The sequence below is a fragment of the Pelophylax lessonae genome (genome assembly GCF_965119305.1).
Source record: "Pelophylax lessonae genome assembly, chromosome: 6".
Classification (NCBI taxonomy): Eukaryota; Metazoa; Chordata; class Amphibia; order Anura; family Ranidae; genus Pelophylax; species Pelophylax lessonae.
The window spans coordinates 131,092,362-131,119,424 of NC_138773.1; positions in this window are offsets into that span (position 1 = coordinate 131,092,362).

A 27,063-nucleotide genomic window follows, 5' to 3' on the forward strand; every position below is an offset into this window, starting at 1 on the left:
AGCATGCCTTGGTCAGTAATGTCATAAGGGAGGGCACCCGGTGATGGCAGAAGGCAGCAAAGTATACAAACGACCTGTCAAAAACTGTCCCTTGTGTTTAATAACACTATACTCTTTGTTGGTGAATAAGTATGGGTAATATGTATCCCATACTTATTCACATAGAGGGGCACGGATCTGAGGGTCTGACAAGCCCCCCCCCGCCTACAACCACTGGCAAGGGTTGTGAGGAAGTGGCCCTTGTCCTCATCAACAAGGTGCTTTTGGGGGAGGGAGCCCCCCTCCCCCAAAGCACCATTCCATGTTGAGGACATGTGGCTTGGTTTGGTTTAGGAAGGGGGCGCTTGCTCCCCCCCCCCTTCCCCCTTCCCTTTCCTGGGCTGCATGCTAAAATAAAGGATCTGGTGTGGATTTTTGGGGAGACCCCATGCCTTTTTTTATTTTGGTGTTTTTTTTCCAGCAATTTTTAAATGCTGCAAATTTTTTGATGCCGGCCATCTGCTCCTTAACAACCTTGTTGTCTACTGTTTATTAAGGATGCCGGTGGCTGCTGGCTGCCATTTAACTAATGCCAGGATAGGTGCTTTTTTTACCACATGCATTCATTTATTTCCTTTTGTGAATTGACTTTAACTCCTGTTTTTGTGTTTTTTACCAAGCATATTTGCTTAACCAGATGCCGCCCGCCCGCCGTCATATTACGGCGGAGCGGTGCGACCATTATCCTGGGCCGCCTTCATATGACGGCGGCACTTTCAGCAGGGCAGACGCGCGATTGTGTGCGCGCCGCCCTGCACTGCCGGTGTCGGGGTGTCCCCGGGACATCCCCCGTCACCGGCAGGGGGGAAACAGCCAATGGGCATGGCTGTTTCCCACGTGATCAGCTGTGTTACAATGACACAGCCGATCACAATGAAGGAGCCCACAAGATGACCACGCATGCGCGATCGGGAGCGCACAGCGCGGTCATGTCGGTGGCGCTGTGTTCCCTAGGAACACAGCTGTCACCGGCCGTAGTAAACAGTCACTGACAGTGACTGTTTACTATGTGATCGGCTGTGAATCCATTCACAGCCGATCACAAAATGTAAACACAGAGCAGTAACTCACTGTTACTAGCTCTTCTCCCCTCACACAGTTTCCAGTGTGAGGAGAGCAGAGCTAGAAACAGTGAGTTACTGCTCTGTGCACCTGTAAAAGTAAAAGCACAAAAATAAAGGTCCCCACACAGTCCTCAGCCCCCCCCAATTGCACCTGTCACCCAACAGTCACCTCATCAGTGCCCAGAAATTGACACCCATAAAGTTCACATGTGAGTGTAGCGATCGCAGGCAGAATCACAGCGATTCTGCCCGCGATCCGGAAATCATTGCAAATCGCGGGACGCCTGTGCGTTGCCCGTGATTTGCAATAGCACCCCAAACGCTGTGCGATGTTGCCGCCATTTCCGCCTGCCGAATCGCGGTAACATCGCGCAAACATCGCATGACGCCCAAAATCACTTGTCACCCCATCAGTGATCATCACTTGTCACCCCATCAATCATCGTCACTTGTCACCCCGTCAGTGATTGTCACCTGTCACCCCATCAATCATCGTCACTTGTCACCTCATCAATCATCATCATCTGTCACTTCATCATTCATCGTCACCTGTCACCCCATCAGTCATTGTCACCTGTCACCCCATCAGTCATTGTCACCTGTCACCAAATCAGTCATCGTCACCTGTCACCCCATCAGTCATCGTCACCTGTCACCCCATCAGTCATCGTCACCTGTTTGCCATATACATGCAACCACTTACCGACCGCCTAACGACTATATGCGTCGGCCATTAAAAGCTAAATACTGGGGTTATGGCAGCAGATAGCTGCCATAACCCCGGTATTTTTTTAAACGGCGGGCGCTCGGCTTTCAGATAAGGGTGGTCCCAGTGGCGGCTTCACCGCAAAATTACCCTTACGGTGCAAGGGAAGAGGTGCTCCCCCTCCTCCCGCCACGTCCCAGACGTTTTCCCAGCTTACAGGACCCGTCGGCAGCGGGGAAAACTATCCGGTCCCGGATCCTCAGAGACAGGAAGTCGAGTGAGGGCAAGATGGCCCTCACTTGACTCTATGGTCTTGGAGGACCGGAGCTATGTCAAAAGTCGTTGCCTAGCAACCGGTTTAAAGGGCCGTTTTTTTTTTTTTTTTTTCTTTCCTTTTTCAACTATTTTTTTTTTTTTTTTTTTTAGTGTAGTTGTGAGGTGTGAGGTCTTTTTGACCCCAGATCTCACAATAAAGAGGACCTGTCATGCCTTTCTATTACAAGGGATGTTTACATTCCTTGTAATAGGAATAAAAATGATCAAAACATTTTTTTTTTTTAAACTGTGTAAAAATAAAAAAATAATAAATAAAATAAATAGGAAAAAAAAAATTAAAGCGCCCTGTCCCCGTTAGCTTGTGCGCAGAAGCGAACGCATACGCAAGTCCCGCCCACATATGTAAACAGTGTTCAAACCATACATGTGAGGTATCTCCGCAATCGTTAGAGTGAGAGCAATAATTTGAGCCCTAGACCTCCTCTGTAACTCTAAGCTGGTAACCTGCAGACATTTTTAAAATGTTGCCTATGGGGATTTTTAAGTACCAATGTTTGGCGCCATTCTGTGAGCATGCGCAATTTTGAAGCATGACATGTTGGGTATCTAATTACTCGGCGTAACATTATCTTTCACATTATGGAAAAAAATTGGGCTAAATTTACTGTTTTCTTATTTTTTAGTTCAAAAAAGTGAATTTTTTTCCAAAAAATTGCATTTGGAAGACTACTGCGCAAATATGGTGTGATAAAAAATATTGCAACGATCTCCATTTTATTCTCTAGGGTCTCTGCTAAAAAAAATATATAATGTTTGGGGGTTCTAAGTAGTTTTCTAGCAAAAAAAATGATTTTAGCTTGTAAACACCAAGTGTCAAAAATAGGCCCAGTCTTAAAGTGGATAAATGGACAACTTTGTGAAAAGGGCTACTTGGATGTTAGACGTCTGTATGTGGCTAGGCTGTGTAAAAGTGTTACACATGTGGTATCGCCATACTCAGGAGGAATAGCAGAATGTATTTTGGAGTGCAATTTTTGCTATGTACACGCTATGTGTTAGAAATATTGCATAAATGGACAGCTTTGTGTAAAAAAAATGTGTTTTCATTTTCTTTCCACGGTTTCCAAAAACTTGTGGAAAAAAATGACAAGTTCAAAAGACTCATTATGCCTCAAAAATTATACGTTGGGCTGTTTGCTTTCCAAAATGGGGTCATTTTATGGGGGTTTCCATTGTGCTCCAGGGCCTTCAAAAGTGCGATAGGTTGTCAGGAAATTATATGTGTAATTTGTGCTCCTAGAATGCCGGACGGTGCTACTTGGATGTTAGGCTTCTGTATGTGGCCAGGCTGTGAAAAAGTCTCACACATGTGGTATCGCCATACTCAGGAGGAGTAGTAGAATGTGTTTTGGGGTGTAGTTGCAAGTATACATATGCTGTGTGAGAGAAATAACCTGTTAATACGTCAATTTGTAAAAAAAAAAAAAAAATCTTCATTATGCAGAGTTGTGGGAAAAAAATTACAACTTCAAAAAACTCACCATGCCCCTTATTAAATACCTTGGAATGTCTACTTTCCAAAAAGGGGTCATTTGGGGGGTATTTGTACTTTCCTGACTTTTTAGTGTCTCAAGAAATGAGATAGGCCTTCAGTACATCAGGTGTGATCAAGTGTGATCAATTTTCAATGAATAGCACCATAGCTTGTGGACTCTATAACGTTCACAAAGACCAAATAATATATACTTATGTGGGTTATTTTTACCAAAGATAAGTAGCAGTATAAATTTTGGCCAAAATTTGTGAAGAAAAATTACTCATTTGCTAAATTTTATGACAGAAACAAAGAAAAAATGCGTTTTTTCACAATATTTTCAGTCTTTTTTTATTTATAGCACAAAAAATAAAAAACCCAGTAGTGATTAAATACCATCAAAAGAAAGCTCTTTTTGTGTGAAAAAAAGGACACAAATTTTTTATGGGTACAGTGTTGCATGACAGAGTAATTGTCATTCAAAGTGTGAGAGCGCTGAAAGCTGAAAATCAGTCTGGGCAGGAAGGGGGTGAAAGTGCACTGTAGGCAAGTGGTTAAATAACACATAAAGCCATAGTGAGTTGACATTTTCAGGACTGCATTCGGCATTTAGGAAAACACCTAAATACTGCGTGCAATCTGCTTTTGTGAATGGAGTCCTATATCCAAGAATTTGCACATAACAGTATCATTAGTAGTAATCAGCATGGATTTATGAAAGTTATCTGCTAACATTCCACGAGAAAGTGACCTGTCATCTAGATAAAGGAAGCCCTGTGAATGTGGTGAATCTGGATTCTTCAAAATGATTCAATACCGTTCCCAAAAAAACACCGAAATTCACAAATTTAGGTCTCTTGGCTTAGAACATGGGGTATGTACCTGTATAAAAAAAAAACGCGATCAAAGGATGGTGACAAATAGTGTGTACCCAGAATGGTCTGGAATGGTAAATGGGGTATCTAAAGGCTCTGTCCTGGGTTCAATTCAGTTTAATTTATTCATAAAGGACATAGAAGATGGTATAAATAGCTCAATCTCAGTGTTTAGAGACAATATAAAGCTAAGCAAGGCAATAACTTCACAGCAGGATATAGAAGCCTTACAAGAAGACCTCAATAAAATAATAGGGCGGACAACTGCATGGTAAATGAGGTTTAGAGAAGAAATGCAAAGTAATGCACCTGGGGCCAAACGCACAAATGCAAGTTACTTGCTAGGGGAAGAACCATTAGGGGATGATGGGATAGAAAAAGATCAGGGGGTCCTGATAGACCATAGGCTCAGAAAGGGCATGCAATGCCAAGCAAAGCAAGCAGAATAGCAGCATGCATGAAAAAGGGTATTTACTTTACAAAACTCTGGACTGGCCACATCTTGAATATTCTGTCCAGTTATGGTCACCAGTCCTCAGAAAGGATGTTCTGAACTGGAGAGAGTCCAGAGAAGGGCAACAAAGCTAAAAAGGAGACTAGAGGACCTCAGTTATGAGGAACGACTACAAGCATTCAACTTATTCTCCCTGGAGAAGAGACTCATGAGATGAGATATGAAAGGAAATATACAGTTACCTCAATGGTGATTCTAGCATAGGGAAAAAACTCTTCAGTTTTAGTAAGTTTAGCAAGACATGCGGCCACTCAGTGAAACTGGAGGAGAAGCAGTGCAACCTTAAACTGCATAGGGGGTTATTTTCTGTTAGAGCAGTTAGGATGTGGAACTCCCTTCCACACTCAGTGGTGTCAGCAGGAAGTGTCAATCATTTCAAAAATTCTTGGATGGGCATCTTTGCGAAAACACCTTTTTTTTTAATCGTGTATGCCATTATCACCCCCATGTTACATAGTTACATAGTAGTTGAGATTAAATAAAGACAATAGTCCATCCAGTTCAACCCGTGTAGGTGTGTGGACGTATTCATTTCCCATACCCCAAAATGTTTTGATCTTGAAGATGTATGTCCAAGAGTCTTTTAAAAGTAGCCATACTCCCTGTAGTTACCACCATTTGTGGAAGAGAGTTTCACAATCTTAGTGCCCTTACTGTAAAAAACCCTTTGCTGAGGTTAAATCGCTTCTCCTCTAATCGCATTGTATGGCCTGATGTCCTCTTGCACTCCTTGCGACTGAATCGGTTTTTTCTATGCTGAGATCACCTTTGAGGAATTTGTAAATCGCTATCATGTGCCCTCGCAGGCGTCCCTTCTCTAGGGTAAATAAATGGAGCGCTTGTAAACGCTCCTCGTAATTTAGGTCCTCCAATTCCCTAATTAGCTTAGTTGCTCTTCTTTGCACTCTTTCCAGTTCTAGCACATCCTTTATGAGGACTGACGATCAGAACTGGACAGAATACTCCAGATGTGGTCAGACCAGAGTTTTATAAAGTGGTAGTATTATAAATTTATCTCTGGAATATATCCCCTTCCTTATGCATCCCAATATTCTCCCGGCTTTGGCAGCTGCAGCTTGACATTGCATGCTATTGCTTAGTCTAAGACTAAGGCTGGCCATACACTATACAATTTTCTTGTTCAACTTTCCTTTAGATTTACCAAAACCATGTAATATAGGGTCAAACCTAAACACTTTCAGTTTGTATGCAGTCAGGCAGGCCCTTGCACTACATAGTTTAAGGTAAATCTAAAGGAAATGGAATAAGAAAATTGTATAGTGTATGGCCAGCCTAAGACTCCTAGATCTTTCTCCATTCTTGATTCCCCCAGAGGTCCACCCCTAAGGCCTATTTTGCGTTTGTGTTTTTAGTCCCCAAGTGCAATACCTTACACTTCTCCACATTAAACCTCATTTGCCACGTAGTTGTCCACTCTGTTATTTTGTTCAGGTCATTCTGTAAGATTTCTGCATCATGTGAAGTTATTGCCCTGCTTAATTTTGTGTCATCTGCAAAAACTGAGATTGAGCTAGTGATCCCGTCCTCAATGGTATTTATGAATAAATTGAACAAAATTGGTCCCAGGACTAAGCCTTTGGGCACCCCAATTATCACTCCAGACCAGTCTGAGTACGCGTTATTTATTACCACCCTTTGGAAACAGCCCTTTAACCAGTTTTCTATCCAAGAGCAATCCTTGTGGTCTAAACCTGCAGACCTTATTATGTAAATTAATCATTTGTGGGGAACTGTATTGAATGCCTTAGCAAAATCCAGATACACCACATCCACAGGTCTCGCCCTATCTAGCTTACAGCTCACCTCCTCGTAGAATGTTAACATATTTGTCTGACAATAACGTCCTTTTGTAAACCCGTGCTGATTACTGCTGATTATACTGTTGACTAAATTCTTGGATATAGTCCCTTATCATCCCTTCCAGTAATTTACATACTATTGATGTCAGGCTGACCGGCCTATAATTGCCTGGGATATGCCTCTGCCCTTTTTTGAATATTGGTATCACGTTAGCTTTCCTCCAGTCACCTGGTACAGTTCCTTTCAAAATACTATCTACAAAAGATTAGGACAGAATATAGATTCTGGTCTAGATATAACCTTACTGAGTTCTTTGAGTACTCTCGGATGCATGCCATTCGGTCCTGGTGATTTATTTGTGTTAATGTTATCCAGTGGCAGCTGGTGTATACAGGGCGCAGGGGCGCCGCCCCTTCATCCATGTGTCTGGACCCCTAATCTGCATGCAGGGCATCGGACGCATGGAGCTTAATGTTGTTTTTTTTTTTTTAAATCACCTTCAAATGAAAATTCGCTATTGTCACACCGATCCTCCTCCTGGCCAATCAGGAAGCCGGTCTAATACCGGCTTCCTGATTGGCCGCATGGCAAACCCCATGCCATTGGCCAAGGAGGAGGCGGGAGCGGGAGGACCAGAGAAGACGCGCCGCCGGAGTGAGAAGAAGCCACCTGCCGGGAGTCCGGGACTAAAGACGAGAGAAGCCGTCACCGTCGGGCTGCTCCAGGTGAGTGCACTGCTCTCGGGGGGGCATGCACGCTGAACTCTGCATTGAAGGGGGCATGTACGCTGTTCATTGCATTGAAGGGGGCACGCACGCTGAACTCTGCATTAAAGGGGGCATGTACTCTGTTCATTGCATTGAAGGGGGCACGCATGCTGAACTCTGCATTGAAGGGGGCATGTACGCTGTTCATTGCATTGAAGGGGGCACACGTGCTGAACTCTGCATTGAAGGGCAAATATAAATATATGGAACAGATATACCTAAAACCCTGTGCAATAAATATCAGTAAAAAACAGTATCATACACCCTGTGCGGTGAATACAAAAGTCCATAAAAATAATAATAATAGTCAATCAAAAAATGCATAAAATCCAAAATGCATGAAAATCCAAAGTGCTTCAGCAAGTAGCCAGTGAAAGATAGTCCACAACAGGTGCTCAAGTGCTGGAAATTCTGTGCAAAATCATGCTGCCATGGTGTGGTGACAAATAGTGACTTTCCTCTCCCCCAGCATATTACACTTACCAGACAAAATGGGCCCCTAGACAGTATTGTGTAAGGGTCCCACAGGCTTAGTCCAGTAAGGAATCCAGGCAATTATCCTCTGGGCTGATTAGAACCACCTAGGGACCTCGCTCCGCTTGCCAAGGGGTGCAACCTTAAACCTTAGAAATCCTCCATAGCAATCATCTTCCATGAAGTGCTGCTGACATGCATCTGAATGAAGAGGGCATGTATGCTGTTCATTGTATTGAAGGGGGCACGCATGCTGAACTCTGCATTGAAGGGGGCATGTACGCTGTTCATTGCATTGAAGGGGGCACGCACGCTGAACTCTGCATTGAAGGGGGCATGTACGCTGTTCATTGCATTGAAGGGGGCATGTACGCTGGTCTCTGCATTGAAGGGGGCATGTACGCTGGTCGCTGTGCTTTGAAAGGGGGCATGCTGGTCACTGTGCATTGAAAGGGGGCATGCTGGTCACTGTGCATTGAAAGGGGGCACGCTGGTCTCTCTGCATTGAAAGGGGGCACGCTGGTATCTCTGCATTGAAAGGGGGCACGCTGGTCTCTCTGCACTTTTGTGACCTCAAAGTCACGCAATTTTTTACAGCGTTTTTTGCCGCAAGCAATGCCTATTACATTTTTCTGTTTGCGCCCCCCAAAATGTTTGAGCACCAGCCGCCACTGATGTTATCAAGCCTTTCCATGATTTCACCCTCTGTTAGCTATAGCAGCATGTCATGTGAAGTACTGCTAACCATACAGTCATGGTCAGTGTATCCCTCCTTTTCCTGTGTAAAGACGAAGGCGAAGAAAGCATTTAGCACAGTTACCTTCTCTGTGTCCTCTGTAACCATCCTCCCATCATCGATAATTATGTGTGCAACATGCTCTGACCTTGTTTTTTTGCTATTGATATATTTAAAGAATGAATTAGGGTTCCTTTTAATTTCCTCTGCTATATGTCTGCTATACATTTCTTATTTGATTCCTTGTATTGGTGGAAAGCCGATAAAGTCCCCTCCGCTTTATATCTCTTAAAGGCCATATTTTTCCCCAAATAAGTTTTTTTACATTACGGTTTAGCCACCCTGGTTTGGCCTTGGCTCTTCTAAATTTGTTTCCCATAGGAATGCACCGTGAGATGCTTTTGTTTAATATGTTCCTAAAGCATTCCCATTTTTCCTCCCATTCCCATCTGTTAAAATATTGCTGCACAGCGTGCCACTATTAGGACCTTGAATTTAATTATTTTACCAATATGATCATATATGAAAATTAATAAAGATTTTTTACTGTCTCAATTTTTTGCTCATTATGAGTATTAACTTAATTAATTGATTATTACTCAGCAGTATGGGGGATGTTATTGCCTCCATTGCTGATAGTGTAAATGTCAGCTGCAGCATCTATTTGCAGTAGATGGGTCACAGCAAGATTGGCAGCAACTAGGGCAATACCTGCAAATAAAACCACCACAAAGTTCAGTGAGAGCAGCATCTGGTGGAGAGAAGTCAGCAGCAACAGTCCAAGCCTCCTACTCCTTCAGTTGTTGTACCCCCTCCTCCATATCCCCCTGGTGCATTGGAAAATTACTCTACGGCTTCCAGTGAGAAAGAAAAGATTTTCATGGTGACTGAAAGGCCTGTCTTTTTCTACTTCATGCAACTAGGCGGGTTATGAGACCAGGCAAAATATGGTAAATGGAAAGGCTGGAAACTCAGCCTTTGCCTACTCCCACCTTGCCTTAAAGTATCAACTTTTAGGCTCTCATCTAAACGCATTCACTGTTCTGAATGTAACTGTGGACAGGCTTCTGGCACTGCAACTCCTCCTGTACCAGTTAGTGGAAACAGTCCCTTTTTCACAGCTTATTTAAATAGAAAGGATACATACACTAAAAAAATAGAGCACTTCTGTACCTTTATACACCTTTGTAGTTGTTCCTTCAAAAAGATCGTCTTTCTAAAAATACAGAGTACTACCCCTCCAGAAAAGATAAAGATTTTTCTTTTTTTTTCTGACAAACCATACCTTACCTTATTTCACTTGTAATAGTCAAATCAAAGTTTCTAACCTAGTGTGGAGCAAGATTCACAACCTCTAAAATGCAACTGAGAGTAGTAGAGAGTGGAGTGTTAGGATGACCAGTAAAAATTTGAAGCTATGGATAAAGGCTTTTCTCAAGTGTTATGTAGTTGGTTTCTACTAAGTCATAACAAAAGACAAAAAAACTGAATAAATTAAATATTAATTATAGGCAAGTCATTACTAAAAAGATAAAAGAATATTGATCATGCATAGTACATTATAAATAGTTGAAAAATTACAGTGCTGAGAAGTAATGACACATTTTTTTAAAATCAGTCTACAGTAATTACTAGGTATCACGCAAGGCTTTAATAATATATCAAGGTGCTAAAGTGGCATTTCCATTATTTCTAAAGTAGAATTTTGAATTTCAGGTAATGTTATTCTTTTGCCTTTCATAGTAAGTAATGCCCTTTCCCATATATTCATTTAGAAGAAACTCATTCCTTTCTCTGTAATTTGTCACTTGCAGTGCCTGGTTTAATTTTAAAGTAATCATGAAAATGGCAGTTCTTACCCAGAATTCAAAGTTTTTCATGAAACCATAACAGAGTAGAGATACTTTATAGCAGTTACACTTTAATTACTCTCTGTATAGTTGAAACAGGAACAGAGGGGCGCCTGACTATGTACAGTATTAAAATCAACAGTTTAATGCAAATAAGACAAATGGCAACTCACAAAATAGATCAGTAATATGGGTACAATTGATATGATCGTCAGTCTCAGAGCCTCTCTGAACAGTCTCGGTCTCGTGGCAGCCTTGAGCACTGGCTGTGTTTCTGGATGGAAGCGGGAACCAGACGATCACTGCCGTAACCAGCGTAGAATGCAGATTTGCGTTATTCTCATGCTGCTGTAATAATAATAATGTATAATGAAATTATTGACTGTGTGGAAATTTTATTAAGACTTACGTGGACTAATGTGGGCACTATCTGATAGGATGTGTGATAGTTAAGTTGCCATTATAGGGGGGGGGTGTGGTCTGAACATGGCCGGCTGAGGCTGCTTTCTTCTACCCCACCTGGCCCGCTTTATACTCAGCATCTCATCAAGGCATGAAGTCGGTTAAAAACGTCTAAGAGCACCCCACTGATCACAGGCGCGCCTCATAAAACGGCCCCGGGGGGAGCTATCCGGAATTTCTTCCCATCCTCGCAGACATCTTCTCCGGCCGACAAGATGGCGGAAGTTACCACCACCCTCAGCCTACTTTCTTAGAGACCCCGGAGGTTCTCTTGGACACCCCGGCGGTGCTCCATCCCCACTCCCTGAGCGCGTCACAGGGGCCCCTCACTCTCCGGGCAGATGAGGAACTGCGGGCTCTACTCCGCTCCCTGCCGAGTAAGGCCGATCTTGAAGCCATAGTGGGGAGATTGGAGGAGACCCACAGGCAGGAAGTGCAGGTGGTGCGTAAGGAGGTGAGCCAGCTCACAGACAGAGTATCCTGGGGGGAAACCTCAGTTGCCACACTGGAGCGGCGGCTCTCCACAGTGGAGAAGGCTCAGGCATCCCAGATGGACTCCATGCGACATTGAAGCTACACATGAAGGGGTCTACCCGAGACGACGGATGCAGAGGACCTATCAGCTACAGTCACTGCTATAATGGGGCAGATGCTGGGGGCTGCTCTCCCATGAATCTGGAATTTGACAGGATCCACAGAGCCCTGGAAAAGCGTTTTGCAGACCCTGACAGGCCCAGAGATGTGATATGCCAGTTCCACTGCTACACACACAGGGAACTGGTTGTACGCAGGGCCTGGGAGTCTTGGCCTATTGACTTTGAATGGGCCCTGCTTAAGATCCTGCCTTTACCTATCGAGGGCTACTCTATTGCACCGAGCGATGCTACGCCCGCTCCTGGACCTGGCGAGGCATCTGGGTGTCACCTATCGTTGGGGTTACCCCTATCTGTCACATTTCGGAAAGTCAACGCTTTTTTCACCCTTAGATCACATGGTGAGTTGCCTGAACTCTTTGCCTTTCTGGATGCAAACCCAATTCAAGTACCAGACTGGCTGCAGGTGCTTTCCCACCCAATGGGACGTCGAAATAACATCCCACCATGGCGGAACCAGCTACCGTGTCCACAGAGAGCCCGCTGCTGCTCTAGGGCACCGACACCAGAGGGCCTGCGGGAGCCATGATGACTGTAACTTTGTGAGTAATGGGGACTACCCTTATACTTAATAGATTGTGTTGCCTCAGTAACTGTACCTGCACTCATAGGTTTCCCGCTGGATATCTGCCTTTAAACATGCTCAAGCAATTTTTTTATTTATTTTTTTTCTCTGTCTGTTTTAGCTACACTCCACTCATCTTTGGATGGACTCTGTATCCCCGGAGCAGTGTTCATTCTACTATTATCTACAGACACTGGCCTTCCTGCACGTGACCAGGAGAAGGATTAACTCTCAGTGCCTATATGGTGCTCCTTTTCTATGACTATACCTCCATCCTCCATGGATTTTTTCTTTTTGGTTTGGCCACTACTTTGTACTTGACCCACCCACTTAAACCCCCCACCTGTGTTTTTTTATGTTCTTTGTCACAGGAGGGGGTACGGAGGTGGTGTCATTGTCCTTGAGGGGTATTTGCGCCTCAATGTTCTATAGATTTTGTAGTTCCAGATGCTGCTATTTTATAGTATATGCTTATTGCGCTATTTTTACAGGAAGGACTTTGAGCCTTAATGTTTTTTGATATCGCTGACATGTTCATATAGGTATCTAATCTGCCCTACTTTCTGAGGAATATATCGGGTTACACCTGTGGCTCCATATAGGGGCGGTCTCATACCGGTGTTGATTGTTGTGTGGCCTACACTATTCTCATCGGGATGACACTATGTGCCTACTTTGTGTGGGTACCATACATGTGTTAGTGGGTCGGGGTCTGGGAGTTCACGGTCGGCTCGCAGGCATGGCTTATCAGCAACAGCTAAGCTGTTCTTGCTGTACCGGAGTGCATGACATGGGTTCCAGCCCTGGCGCGTACTCAGGCACGGCTGCGATAGTTCTCCCTGTCTGGGAAAGATTGCATCCTCTGGGCGCAGCTGGGTGACCTGGATCTCCATGCATCTATTGGGGTTGTAGAACTCGATACTTTTTTGGGTTCTGCTTTAGTTACTGCATTTTATGTTGGCTTCATGTGCCGTTTTGACTTCATGTCTGGTTTAATGATACTTTGCTTGCTGGGTCGGGTGGATGGGATGGACTCCTTCCTATTTTGCTGGACCTACTCCACCTACATCCCTACTTAGGACCACACACATGTCATGCTGATTCCAGCTTATGCATATGCATTTTATCTGTGTGTCAACGGGTCTGTGGTAGTGAGCCCTTATAGATCCCCAGCTCAGGATTCCCCAGGGTGCGGAGTCTAAGCCCCAGCCTGCTTCTTCACCAGGGCCCCTGATGGTGGGGACAGACTGGAACCAGGTCGCGGCCCCCAGGTAGGCCCAGCTGAAAATTTGGAGACCGCTGGCGTGTGCAGGGTAAACAGGAGACTATAGGAGATCCAAGAGACAAGCCGAGGTCAGGACAGGCAGCAGACAAATGTAGACGGAGAAACAAAGCCGGGTCGGTACACAGGAGATCAGATACAATAGCCAAGGGATGGGAGCTCAGAGAACAGCAAAGTTGCTCAAGCAAGGAACAGTGCACTGAGCATGTGTATATATATAGGGAAGCAAATAGGGAGGTGACCCAGGAAGTAATTGACAGGAACAGGATATAACCCACAGTGGTGCAGGCGACGCCCATAGGAAACAGAGAAGCCCAAACACCACATGTGAAGGGAGGCAAAACAGAAGCACTGCAGCAAGGAGGTAAGAATATACAGACAAAACTATAGCCTAACTTGTGACAGTACCCCCCGTCTTACGGGGCCTCCCCACTTGTTTGGGCCCAGCCTTGAGAGGAAACTTCTGATGAAAAAGTTTCACCAAACGAGGTGCAGAAACATCAGTGGAAGGAATCCAACATCTCTCCTCAGGACCATATCCCTTCCAGTCCACTAGATACAAGAGCCTCCCCCTGGAGAATTTGGATAGGACGAGAAAACCTATTGATGATGTATGGTCTAAGGAGAGAAACATGGGAAACATTGGGGATTTTTAGATGTGACGGGAGACGGAGCTTAAAACCGACAGGGTTAACCTGGCAGAGGATTGTAAAGGGACCAATGAAACGAGGAGCAAACTTCATAGAGGGTACTCTGAGACAGATATTCTTGGTAGAGAGCCAAATCTTATCACCAGGGAGAATTTTGGGGCTCACACGGCGATGACAATCTGCAGCTACCTTGTACCTGGAAGCTGCCAGATGTAAATTCTTGGAAATATCTGCCCAGATAGAATTGAGAGATCGTTGCACCTCTGCGGCTGCCGGCACCTCAGCAGAGATCAGAACAGGAAATAGTACTGAAGGATGGCGGCCAAATACCGTGAAGAAGGGAGACTCACCAGTGCTGGCATTAGCATGGTTATTGAGGGCAAATTCTGCCCAGGGTAAAAGGTCTACCCAATCATCCTGATGGGCAGAAATGAAGGCACGAAGATACCGTTACACATTCTGGTTAACCCTTTCCGTTTGACTATTTGACTGCGGATGAAAAGCTGAGGAGAAATCCAACTTGATTCCAAATGACGTGGCCAGGGCTCTCCAGAAGCCTGGCTGTAAACATAACTCCTCTATCTGAGACAATGTGTGAGGGCGTACCATGGAGACGAAAGATTTCCCTAATGAAGATGGAAGCCAAAGTGACAGCAGAGGGTAGGCCTGGAAGTGGAGTTAAGTGACACATTTTAGAAAACCTGTCCACCACCACCCAGATAACGGTGGAGCCCACTGATGGGGGTAGTTCAGATATAAAGTCCATAGAGATGCAGCGCCACGGTACATCTGGAACAGGTAGAGGTAACAGGAGAAATGCTGGAGCTGAAGTAGAAGACTTCATTGGCAAATGGAGCAAGCCTGAACATATTCCTCAACATCCTTCCGGAGTGAAGGCCACCAGTAGTAACGCAGCAGGAAGGCACAGGTGCGTTGCACACCAGGATGTCCAGAGAGTTTAGAATCATGTGCCCATTTGAGAAGCTTGGGGCGAAGGGAGGGCCTCACAAAGGTATTTCCGGGAGGGATACGTGGAGACTGAAGATGAGTGGAGGCCAGGAAACAATTGGCAGGAATAATATGTTCAGGTTCAATATGACACTCTGAGTCAGCAACGTCAAATGATCTGGACAAGGCATCCGCACAAGCATTCTTGGAGCCGGGCCGGAAGGTGATGTCAAAATTAAACCTGGCAAAAAAGAGAGCCCAGCGTGCTTGCCTGGGATTTAAACGTCAGGCGGACTGCAGATACTGGAGGTTCTTATGATCGGTATAGATCAGAATATGATGAGGAGACCCCTCCAGTAGATGTCGCCATTCTTGCAGTGCCAGCTTGATAGCCAGAAGCTCCCGATCCCCGATGGTGTAATTTTTCTCTGCATCAGAAAACTTCTTAGAGAAAAAGACACCGGTGCGGAGCTTACTGTCATGCCTTTGGAGAAGGACGGCCCCCACTCCCAAGGACGAAGCATCTACTTCCAAGAAGAAAGGCTGAAGAATGTCAGGACGTTTGAGAATAGATGCCGATAGGAAGGCCGATTTGAGCTTGTGGAAAGCCTCGACAGCTCCAGGAGGCCAGGTTCTGGCATTGGCACCCTTTCGGGTCAAGGAGGTAATGGGTGCCACCAGAGAGGAGTAATCAGGGATGAACTGGCGATAGAAATTGGTGAATCCCAAGAACGGTTGCGTTGCTTTTAGACCAGAAGGCTGAGGCCAGTTGGAGATGGCCTGAAGTTTGGCAGGATCCATAAGCAGCCCTTTATCTGTGACTATGTAGCCTAGGAAAGGAACTTGGGATTGCTCAAAGAGGCACTTCTCCAACTTCACATACAAGCGGTGGTCCCAAAGACATTGAAGAACTGTACAAACATGCTGGCGATGAGTATTCAAATCTGGAGAAAAGATGAGTATGTCATCCAGATACACGATGACACAAACATATAGGAGATCAGAAAAAATGTCATTAACAAAGTTCTGGAAGACAGCTGGGGCGTTACACAAGCCAAAAGGCATTACGAGATATTCATAGTGCCCATCTCTGGTGTTAAAAGCGGTTTTCCATTCATCCCCCTCTCGAATCCTAATCAAATTGTATGCTCCACGGAGGTCCAACTTGGTGAAAATATGAGCATTTCGTAGCCTGTCAAAAAGTTCGGAAATCAAGGGTAACGGGTACTGATTCTTAATGGTGATGGCATTGAGACCTCTATAATCAATGCAGGGCCGGAGTGTACCATCCTTTTTCTCCACAAAGAAGAACCCAGCCCCAGCAGGATAATTGGATTTCCGTATAAATCCTTTCTGCAGATTTTCCTGGATGTACTTGGACATGGCTTGGGTCTCCGGGATGGAGAGAGGGTAGACTCTACCTCGGGGCGGTGAAGCCTCGGGTTGGAGGTCAATCGCACAGTCGTAGGGACGATGAGGAGGCAAACTGTCAGCAGCTTTTTTGCAAAAGACATCTCGGAAGGCCAGATACTGCCGAGGAAGAATTGGAGAGGTAGAGACCTCAGCCACAGGTACATGGAGAGGTGGAGACACCTTAGGGAGACAGGTCTGATGGCATTGCGACCCCCAAGATAAAACTTGGCCAGAGTTCCAATCCAGATAAGGTGAGTGGTTCTTCAACCATGGAAGTCCAAGAATGATTACATAGTTACATAGTTAGTGAGGTTGAAAAAAGACATCAGTCCATCCAGTTCAACCTATGATGTGTGTGTGTGTTTGCTTTAACCGTACATTGTATACCCCTGGTCTTTAAGGTGTCCATCTAATAGTTTTTTGAAACTATCAATGCTCCCTGCTGATACGACCCTTCTTACAGTGAAGAACCCCTTACGCACTTTAAGGTTGAACCGCCTTTCCTCAAGTTTTAGTGAGTGGCCACGTGTCTTATTGTATTCCCTTTCTCTGAATAGTTTGTTCCTTATGCTCAGGTCACCAGTACAGTATTTGTACATTGATATCATATCCCCCCTCAATCGTCTTTTCTCCAGAGAGAAAAGGTTCAGTGCTTGTAGTCTTTCCTCATAGCTGATGTCCTCCATTCCCCTAATTATTTTTGTTGCCCTTCTCTGGACTTTCTCCAATTCCAGCACATCCTTCCTGAGGACCGGTACCCAGAACTGGACAGCATACTCCAGATGTGGCCGGACCAGAGTCTTGTAGAGTGGGAGAATAATCTCTTTATTTCTGGAGTGAATCCCCTTTTTTATACATCCCAGTATTCTGTTGGCTTTGCTTGCGGCGGCTTGGCATTGCATGCCACTGCCAAGCTTGTTGTCTACCAGTACCCCCAAGTCCTTTTCCATCCTAGACTCACCCAGAGGTTCCCCCCCCTAGTGAGTAGCTTGCTTTCTGGTTTCTGGCCCCCAAGTGCATTACTTTACATTTATCAACATTAAACCTCATCTGCCATGTAGTTGCCCACCCCGTTATTTTGTTCAGGTCTGCTTGCAAGGTTTCCACATCCTGTATAGAAGATATTGGCATGCCTAGTTTAGTATCATCTGCAAATACCGAGATTGTACTAGATATCCCCTCCTCTAGATCATTTATGAACAAATTAAACAGGATTGGTCCCAGGACAGAACCCTGGGGGCCCCACTTTCCACACCCGCCTAATCCGAGTACTCCCCATTAATCACCACCCTCTGTACTCTCCCCTGGAGCCAGTTCTCTATCCAGATACTCACCTTATGATCCATACCTACCTTCCTTAGTTTGAACAGTAATCGTTTGTGGGGAACGGTGTCAAAGGCCTTTGCAAAGTCCAGATATACCACATCCACAGGCTTCCCTTTATCTAGGTGGCTGCTCACTTCATCGTAGAAGTTTAATAGATTGGTTTGGCAGGAACGATTTTTCATAAATCCATGCTGATTACTACTTATAATACCGTTTTCATTACTAAAGTCTTGTATGTGGTCCCTTAACATCCCCTCCAAAATTTTGCAGACTACAGATGTTAGGCTGACCGGCCTATAGTTACCCGGGATATATCTCGGCCCCTTCTTAAATATTGGTACCACGTTGGCTTTTTTCCAATCAGCTGGCACCATACCCGTCTGTAAACTATCCTTAAAGATCAAGAATAATGGTCTGGCAATCACCTGGCTGAGCTCATTAAGAACCCTCGGGTGCAAGCCATCCGGTCCCGGGGATTTATTTATGTTAAGTTTCTCTAGTTTAGCTCTAAGTCTATCTTCTGTTAGCCATGGCGGTACTTCCTGGGGTGTATTATTTAGTTCGGCCTTACAAGCTGGGTTCGTGTAGCCCCCCGATTCTTTTGTGAAGACTGAAGAGAAGAAATTATTTAACACTTCCGCCTTTTCTTTGTCCTCAGTGGCCATATTTCCTTTCACATCTTTTATGGGGCCAATGTGTTCTGGCCTCGCTTTCTTACTGTTTATATACTTAAAGAACTTCTTGGGGTTCTTTTTACTCTCCTCCGCTATATGTCTCTCGTGTTCTATTTTAGCCGCCCTGATTTCATCTTTACATTTTTTATTACATTCTTTGTAATGCTTAAATGCTGCTAATGACAAAAAAAAAAATGCTGCTAATGACCCCTCAGTCTTGTATTTTTTGAAGGCCTTTTCTTTAGCACTAATATACATTTTTATGTTGGAGTTTAGCCATCCAGGGTTTATTTTTGCTCTTTTAAATTTATTTCCCTTTGGAATGCACTGGCCAATCCCCCTGTTTAGTATGCTCTTGAAGCGCTCCCATTTTTCCTCCTTGTTCTTTGTTCCCAGGGTTCTATCCCAATTGATATTTTCTAGCAGCAAGCGCAGTTTAGGGAAATTGGCTCTTTTGAAATTCAGTGTTCTTATATTACCCCTATGCTTCCTATTACTGTAATTAATACTGAAACTTATTGACCTATGGTCACTGTTTCCTAAGTTGTCCCGTATTTCTATATCCGCGATCAGGTCTGTATCGTTGGTAATCAGTAGGTCAAGTACCGCATTGTTTCTTGTCGGTGCATTCACCATCTGACCCATAAAATTGTCCTGCAAAACATTTAGGAACTGCCTAGCCTTGGCTGAGTGCGCGGTTCCTTCTGCCCAGTCTATATCTGGATAATTAAAGTCCCCCATTATAATGACATTTCCCATCCTTGCTGCCAATCCTATCTGTAAAAGGAGGTCTGCCTCACCCTCCTCCCTCTGGTTGGGGGGCCTATAGCATATGCCCAATATTACCTTCCCCGCTGTGCCATCCCTTTGAAGCTCTACCCATAGGGATTCTACCTCATCCATAGCTCCATTATTAATGTCATCCCTCGTATTTACCTGTATGCTGTTCTTAATATACAGACATACCCCTCCCCCTTTTTTACCTTCTCTATCTCTGCAATAAAGGGAATACCCCTGAATGGTCGCCATCCAAACATGAGAGCTGTCAAACCAAGTCTCAGTTATCCCCACAAAATCTAAGTCCTCCTTGATGGCACTAGAAGACTTGGGAAGTATCAGGAAGGAGACTTCCTCCCGATGAAGGACACCGACATGCATGGTGATGGAGGCTGTTCTGAAGCGTAGGGGTCCGAAGGCCAAGGTCGAGCCATCCACTGCCGAAACAGCTAGAGGCATAGCCAGGGGAACTAGAGGAATGCCCAGTTCAGTGGCCAAAGACTGCTCAATGAAATTCCCGGCTGCACCAGAGTCTACATATGCAGAAACTTGATATGAATTTAGGGCCCAATGAATAGAGACGGTATAACAAATCGAGGGTAGATGGCAGAGTTCAGATTCTGGTCTAGATCGCCTCCCTCTGAGCGACCTAGACCCGAGAGTTTCCCAGACGGACGGGGCAGGATTTTATTAAATGACCACCAGCTCCGCAGTAAAGACACAGGCCGAGTCTCAGGCGACGGGACCTCTTGTGGAGCGAGGCGTGTCCGGCCTAATTGCATGGGTTCTTCAGAAGCCAATACTGCGGGAGAGATGGGTTGTTCCGGAATGTTCTGGACAACAGGAGCAAGGTGACCCAGTGGGGGGTGACGTGACACAGTCCTTTCCAGATCTCGCTCCTGGAAGCGGACATCAATTTGGATGCTAAGGGAAATCAAGCCATCCAAGGTGGTAGGTATAGTTCTGCCAGCTAGTTTGTCCTTAATACGATCTGCAAGACCTTGCCAAAATGTTGCAGTAAGAGCCTCGTTGTTCCATGCCAGTTCCGAAGCCAAGGTGCAAAACTGAACTACATATTGACCAACAGTCATGTTTCCTTGACGAAGACGAAGAAGGGCTACAGAAGCAGATGAGGCCCTGCCAGGCACATCAAAGGTATTATGGAAAGCTTGTAGGAAGGCAGTGAGACTGGAAATGGTAGGATCTTGACACTCCCACAGCGGCGAGGCCCAAGCCAAAGCTGGTCCCGACAGGAGTGAAATCATGTACGCCACCTTGGAATGATCAGTAGGAAAGTAATGGCCTGCTAGCTTGAGGTGGATTGAGCACTGATTGATGAATCCCCGACAAGCTTTGGGGTCCCCAGAGAAGCGAGATGGCGGAGGCAGCTGGAGTTTTGCAGGACTGACCTCTGCTGGAGGGACTGCGGAAGCGGAAGCGACAGGGGTGGACACAGGAGCTGGAAGGGAGGAAGCGGGAGTAGGAACAATCTGCAGCTGATCCAAACGGGAAGAAAGAGCCTGCAGACACTGCATAATCTGTTCTTGATAAGCCTGCTGAACGTTAAATCTGCTCCAAACTCTGAAGTTGATCCTGAAGTGGCTGTGGTGTCTCCGACGAGCACATGGCTTGAGCAAACTGTCAACGGGTCTGTGGTAGTGAGCCCTTATAGATCCCCAGCTCAGGATTCCCCAGGGCGCGGAGTCTAAGCCCCAGCCTGCTTCTTCACCAGGGCCCCTGATGGTGGGGATGGACTTGCAGCAGACTGGAACCAGGTCGCGGCCCCCAGGTAGGCCCAGCTGAGAATGTGGAGACCGCTGGCGTGTGCAGGGTAAACAGGAGACTATAAGAGATCCAAGAGACAAGCCGAGGTCAGGACAGGCAGCAGACAAATGTAGACGGAGAAACAAAGCCGGGTAGGTACACAGGAGATCAGATACAATAGCCAAGGGATACACGGATGGGAGCTCAGAGAACAGCGAAGTTGCTCAAGCAAGGAACAGTGCACTGAGCATGTGTATATATAGGAAGCAAACAGGAAGGTGACCCAGGAAGTAATTGACAGGAACAGGATATAACCCACAGTGGAGCAGGCGACGCCCATAGGAAACAGAGAAGCCCAAACACCACATGTGAAGGGAGGCAAAACAGAAGCACTGCAGCAAGGAGGTAAGAATATACAGACAAAACTATAGGCTAACTTGTGACACTGTGCTCTAGTATACCATTGAGGTGTCTTGCCTCTTGATTTTTCTTACTATACTTTACATTTCTCTACCTACTGTTTTCCTATTTTCTTTGCCTCTACTTTTTCTACCTACAGAGCCTTCACCTCTTCTTTATTATCTGTTTTTCTTCTGCCTCATCTTCCCTCCCCTCTCTTTCTCATCTCTTCCCCCCTACCCCCCCCCTCACCTTTCCCCCTCGCTCCTTAGAGATGGATGTCATTAACCACTTTAAGACCGGAAGATTTTCCTGCTTAATGACCAGGCCCTATTTTGCGATTCGGCACTGCATTACTTTAACGGACAATTGCACGGTCATGCAATGCTGTACCCAAATAAAATGGACGTCCTTTTTTCCCCACAAATAGAGCTTTCTTTTTGTGGTATTTGATCACCTGTGCAATTTTTATGTTTTGCGCTATAAACAAAAATAGCGGCAATTTTGAAAAAATATATATATATTTTTCACATTCTGCTATATAACATTCCCCAAAAAAATGTAAAAATCTAAATTTTTTAACATTTTAGGCCAATTTGTTTACTGCTACATATTTTTGGTAAAAAAAATCACAATAAGCGTATTTTGATTGGTTTGCGCAAAAGTTATTGCATCTACTAACTAGGGGAAAGATTTATGTATTTTTTTTTTTTAGCGGGACTGTGACATTGCGGCGGACAGATCGGACCCCTAACTGACATTTTTTACACTTTTGGGGGTACCAGTGACATTACTACAGTAATCAGTGCTAAAATATGCACTGTTACTGTAATAATGCCATTGGCAGGGAAGGGGTTAATACTATTGGTAAAAAAGGGGTTAAAAGTAAGCCTAGGGGAATGATTTTAACTGTGGGGGGGGGGGGTTGGGCTTGTCAGATGATCACAGAGACATGTGATCCTATATAGCAGGATCACATGACCTCTGTCATCATTGCAGGGAGAGGGACGGAAGGCTGTGTTTACATCAGCCGTCCGTCCTTCTGTGTCAGCGGGGAGAGATCACCGGTGTCAGGAGGCAATCGGAGCCACCTGGAGGTTTTTCAGGATTGCCATAACTCATAATTTTTTTTGGTATAATAACACCTACTACCTACAAGATTGCGGTGTCGCGATGGGAGTTAAGTTTGCTCCAAGTCTGGCAAACCTCTTCATGGCAAGGGGGGAGGAGGATGTCATCTTTAGAGACCGACTGCCACAACTTGTTCTGTGGCGGAGGTACATAGATGACATCCTCCTCCTATGGGAAGGTGACCAAGTTTCCCTCGATTATTTCATGCAGGATCTTAATATGAATGATAGAGGGATTAAGCTAGATTGTTCTAGCAGCACATCACAAATCACCTTTCTGGATTTGAACTTGGTTGTATGTGGGGATTGGTTAATAACCACCACACATTTTTAAAAAACTGACCGTAATGGCTTCATACCTATGGACAGTTGCCATCATGAGGCCTGGTTGAGGGCAGTCCCCAAGGGACAGTTTCTGTATTTTCGCCAAAACTGTACTAACCTTGGGGATTTTTTGTCACAGGCCTCAAATTTAAAATCCAGGTTCCTTGATAAAGGCTATAATCATGACAACCTAGACAAGGCCATTAGGGAGGTGGCTAGCATTGACAGATCAACATTACTGGTACATAGCATGAGGAGAAGCCAGAATTCTGACTCTTTCAAAAATGAATTGAGAACCTCATTTTTAACACAGCATTATGTTCTAAAAAACATAATTAAAAAACATTGGCCGGTTATTAAAAACGACCGTGTTCTAGGTCCAGTATTGCCAAATCAACCTAGTGTTATTTTTAGAGGTGTGGCATCTCTCCGGCACAAAATAGCAAAAACGTTATTGATGGACCCTCCAGGACTGTCTTCTTTCGTGATTTAAAAGGGTTAAATGTAGCAATTGCGCTCTAAATTTATTCAAGGTCAGACGAATTAAAGAATTTCGGTCACAGAAAACATGTTCCACCAAAAACGTTGTGTATATGCTTCAGTGCAAGCGCGGCAAAAAATACATAGGCCGCCCTATGAGAACTATGCAAATACGTTTGCGCGAACATGTGGGAAATATTAAAAAACGTTTCCCAGGCCATAGTGTCTCTAAGCACTATGACCTCTGCCATCAGAGAAATCCACAAGGTACCCTTCTTGTGTCCATAGACAGATTTGTACCCCACTGGAGGGGTTCGAATATAAAGAGGGAGATCTCCCACATCGAAACACGGTGGATTTATTTTTTAGAAACATATGTTCCTCATGGTTTGAATGTGGAGTGGGATATTAACTGCTTCATTAACAATTGGCATTTGTTGTTTAACTTTTTATAGTAAAATTGTATTATTATATGAGGGATCAGGAGGTGCTCCATTATATACATAGAGCATTCCAATAGGCTTCTTTTTAACATTATCTTTTTTTCCACTAGGTGGAGCCTTCTGTCTCATTTGTCCACCCATATAATTTCTAATTCTGAAATAATAAGTATTCATAGTTATGGTATCTTTTTTATTACATATTTTCCATTATGGTTTGTTAGGAGGATTGGGTGTTCGCATTATGTACCCACCTTTCCACTATTTGTTAATATTGGACATAACGTTTTTCACAAGAGTCCATCTGATAATCTCTCAAGGCGTGACATCATATCCGCCTTTTCTGTTCTGTGTTTATGTTGGAGCACTTCCGCCCCTACGGGCGGTTGCTGGGAGACTGGCTTCAGCTTCTCAACCTAAAGGGGGATATAAGGGCGTGCTGGTCACGTCTGGAGCCACGCCCCGTAAGACGTCAACCTATGATGAAACTATTTGGGTGGTTCCAGACATGACATTGCCACACCCCCATTGCCGGTCCGAGACTTTCTATGCATACACGGGATGCCGCAGCTTTGGTTCTTACATTTGTGGGGTTCATTATGTAATGCTCACCTGCTACTATGTTTTACTAAGTGTAACTTTTAAATAAATTAGCTTTTTTTGTTTATGGTATCACACTATGTGCCTCTTTCCTCTCCTTGATTGTTCATGTATGGGCCTTACTTATCATAACATGAGGATTGGCTATACACTGATGACAACTGGATCTGTACATTCTGAGGAGTGTTCCGTGGGATCCATTTGACGTTCCCCATCCCAAAGCGATTTGTGGTCTATCTATTTGCTCAGATGCCCATAAGGGTCTGGTAAGCAGCCTACCATATACAGGCGGTCCTCGGGTTACAAACAAGATAGAGACTGTAGGTTTGTTCTTAAGTCAAATCTGTTTGTAAGTCGGAACAGGTACATTTTTTAAATGTAGCCCTAGCCAAAAGAATAATTTTTACGTTTTTTGGATAGCATAGGGAAGGGTTAACACCCCTGTACCATTTGTTTTGCTGTCTGTACCCCTGTTCAGAAGATTTCACCTCACTTTCTGTCCCTATGACAATTGGATTTTGAAAATTTTGGGTTGTTGTGGAAACAAGGATTGGTGATAAAGCTTCAGTGGAGGCCCCTTTTTTCTCATGAGAACTCTTACAGGAGTGAATTTCCCTTACTAGGGCTAGATTTCTCCTCACTTCCTGTTGTCTCCCTCTGTTTGTAAGTAGGAGTCGTTTGTAAGTTGGATGTTTGTAACCCGGGGACCGCCTGTATTCCTTTCTGGTCACGGGTGCCACTCATGGATTTCTAATTAGACACTCTGCTATCGCTGGGACTAGTGGTTCCTGTCAAGTTTATTTTTCATTACTCCCTTTTTGGGCACTTTGTGTTTTTTTCTTTCTTCACTTATGGACCTTTCATCATAATTTTCATCACATTGGAGGACTTATTCATGATATTGTTGCTGGGACTTGCAGTCCTCCTTAACACTGGTTTATACCATTTACACCTTTAGGGTGTTCATATCACTTATATATTATTTCACTGTTTAGTGGCTGTTTTTTTTCACCTGTGCACTATTTTATTACATACTATGTGGACTTTGTTCTATGGGTTTGTGTAAGCAGCTTTTCTTTGTATCACAATCTATTCACAATGCTTGCTTAGCGCAGACCTTTTTTTTGATTTATAATCGGAGCCGCCTGACACACGCACTGGCTCCCCGGCTGACGAGCGGGGGCGGGAGCGTGCTGCCGGCCGCACGCGCACCCCCCTAGCCTCCTGAGAGCGAGCGACGTAGAGCTACGTCACTTTGCCAAGGAGTGGCTGCCTGCCGCAGTAAATCTGCGGCGGGCGGTCGTCAAGTGGTTAAGGTGATATCTCAATGTTAAAGGACTCAATGTCCCAGAAAAACGCTGAATACTTCTTACTGATCTAAAATGTTGCCAGGCGGATATAGCATTCATTCAGGAGACCGACTTCAGAGAGGACAGGCAGCCAACCCTGAGAAATAGATTTTTTCCTACAGCCTACCACTCAACCATTTCAAGGGCAAAATCCAGGGGCGTGTCAGTATTATTCTCAGCCAGGCTCCCTTGGACTCTCCGACACTCCCTTATTGACCCGGTGTATGCTCCAAATGACAGGCAGGAGTCTTTCCTCGTGGATGCCTTCTTAGGGGAAACGCGTCAGAAGGAGAAGCCCTTCTTGGGTAAAACCTTGGGGAAATTAATAAACTTTAGGAAAGGAGGGGTGATTTTGGCAGGAGATCTCAACCTGAGCCTCGATCCAAAGATAGATAATACAGCGTGGCACCAAAGAATTTCGATTCACCAGAATAAAGAGATTAAGAAAAAATTATATCAAAATCAATTGGCAGATATATGGAGAATTCTCCACCCAAAAGAAAGGGACTACACCTATTATTCAAATATACACGGGACATATTCAAGAATCGATTATTTCTTGGTAGAACACCGTTGGATAGAAAATGTAATAGAGGCGAAGGTTGGGATCAGAACCTGGTCAGACCACTCCCCCATTACATTAAAAATGAAATTGGGCAAAAAACAACCCAAAATGAACGTATGGAAAATCAACGAAGAATTAATTAAGGATAAAATATGGGGGAAGGAAATTGAGAAAGAACTGGAATCTTACTTCCAAAATAATGACATAGAGGAGACATCCAAAAACATCATATGGGAGGCACATAAAGCCTATATGCGGGGTATACTAATATCAAAAGGAGTACAAAGGAAGAGAGAGAGAATCAAAAATAAAGATAGATTGATGAGAGAGGAGTACGACCTGGAACAAAAACAAAAAAAAACAAACAAGGATGAGCTAACCCCCCTATTGGAGAGGAAAATAGAAGAATTAAAAAAATTATTAGAACAGGAAATCAGACAAGACTTTAATAGGGTGGCAAGAGAGAAATATGTGGAAGGAAACAAAATCGGAAAAAATCTGGCAAGAATTACTAAGAAAAAAAAAGCAAGGAATTATATAGATAAGATTAAAAATAAAGATGGGGAACTAGTCCATTCAGTTACCGAAAAAGCACGGGAGTTTCAA